General features: G+C 52.9%; 1 protein-coding gene across 5 annotated transcripts in view; it reads right to left on the bottom strand.

Moving 5' to 3' along the window:
* TNNT1 (troponin T type 1 (skeletal, slow)) overlaps window positions 1-1882 on the bottom strand; it is a 24912-nt gene that overhangs the window by 13234 nt on the left and 9796 nt on the right. The gene's annotated exons all lie outside the window — the stretch shown is intronic.

Below are 1882 nucleotides of genomic sequence, written 5' to 3'. Positions count from 1 at the left end.
CTGCACTCCAGCCTGGGCGACAGAGTGAGACTCCGTCTCAAAAAAAAAAAAAAGAAAAAGAAATTGTGATGTGTATGTCTTGCCATCTATTCTATTGGGTGGTGCTGCTCTGAGGCTCAGCCCTCAGCCTGCTCTGATTTCCTGCCACTTCCTTGGAATTCTCTTTTCTGGGTTTCTGAGACCGCGAAGAGCGATTCCAAGATGAAGGGGACAGGACTTAGGGGTTGCTGGGCAAGGGGAGGGAGGAGGTGAGGACAACTCCCAGCGGTCTCTGGGCCAGGCAGCCAAGTGCACAGCGGGGCTGCCCTCTCCATCTTGGAAAAGTTGATGAGCTCCTTCGGGGCGCGTCATGTGTGGGAACACAATATGGCTTACCATATTTTACAGGAATAAATACTGGCTTGCCTCCCACCCCTGGGGCTGTTCCATCCCCGTCTCCTGGCCCCCCACACCCCCGTGAGCTGCCAGGGAGCCTTCCTTTCCCCTTTTCTCATCATCAGTGCCATTCACTCCAATGACTTCTGGTATCGTCAACTGCTGAGGACTCTCCAAGTGTCTCTGGTCCAGACTCTCTCCTAAGCCCCAGACTCAAGTTAACAGGTATCTCCTGAACTTTTCCCACCTTCCCACACATGACGTCCTGATGGAGCTCACCAACTTCTCCGAGAAGGAGATGGCAGCCCCACTGTCCACTTTGTTCCCCAGACCAGAGACCCTTCGGGGTTGCCCCCATTGCTTCCCTCCCCTTGCCCAACAATCCCCAAATCCTGTCCCTTTGCCTTGGCATCCCTGTCAGTCCATTCCCTCCCTCCATTTTTTTTTTTTTTTAATATTTTAGATGGAGTTTCACTCTTGTCACCCAGGCTGGAGTGCAATGGCACGATCTTGGCTCACTGCAACCTCTGCCTCCCGGTTCAAGCGATTCTCCTGCCTCAGTCTCCCAAATAGCTGGGATTACAGGTGCCCACCACAATACCTGGCTAATTTTTTTCTATTTTTAGTAGAGACAGGGTTTCACCATGTTGGCCACGCTGGTCTCAAACTCCTGACCCCAGGTAATCTGCCCCCCTCAGCCTCCCAAAGTGCTGGAATTACAGGCATGAGCCACTACGCCCAGCCCCATTCCCCTGTTTTTATTTATGTTTTAGAGACGGTCTTGCTCTGTTGCCCAGGCTGGAATACCGTGGTGCAATCACAGCTCACTGCAGCCTCCAAATCCTGGGCTCAAACAATCCTCCTTCCCCAGCCTCCTGAGTAGCTGGAATCACAGGTGTGTGCCACTGTGCCCAACTAATTTTTTAAAATTTTTTGTAGGGATGGGGGGGATTTCATTTTGTTACTTAGGCTGGTCTTGAACTCCTGTCCTCAAGGGATCCTCCCACCTGCCGCTACGCAGGCAGAGGGCACAGCGTGTGTGAAGGCTCAGGGGTATAAAAGCACGGCATGGCTAGAGAACCATGAAATGCTGTGTGTCTGTCAGCGGGGAAGGGAGATGCTGGAGAGGTCGGCTGGAGCCCGATGGGGAAGGCTTTGAATGCAGGCTAGTTGCTTTGACTTCATCTTAACGGTGGTGGGGAGTTGAGGAAAGATTCTGAGCAGAGGAGGGGCGGGGTTAGCTCTGGTGTTAAAAAGGTCTCTTTGGAGTCATGGAGGAGGATGAGCCAAAAGCTGGAGGCAGGGAGGTGAGAGAGGAGGCTGGGGTGATGGTAAAGGCTCGAGGGGAAGAGGGACCATTGGGTGGAAAGAAGGAAACAGACTGGCTGGCCTTGGTGGCTTGTGCCTGTAATCCCAGCACTCTGGGAGGCCGAGGTGGGAGAATTGCTTGAGGATAGGAGTTTGAGACCAGCCTGAGCAACATAGCAAGACCTCAGCTCTACAAAAA

This window comes from Colobus angolensis, unplaced genomic scaffold (assembly GCF_000951035.1).
Source record: "Colobus angolensis palliatus isolate OR3802 unplaced genomic scaffold, Cang.pa_1.0 Scaffold96, whole genome shotgun sequence".
NCBI classification, from domain to species: Eukaryota; Metazoa; Chordata; class Mammalia; order Primates; family Cercopithecidae; genus Colobus; species Colobus angolensis.
The sequence above is the reverse complement of the archived record's forward strand: the minus strand, read 5'-3'. Positions and strand labels throughout refer to the sequence as shown.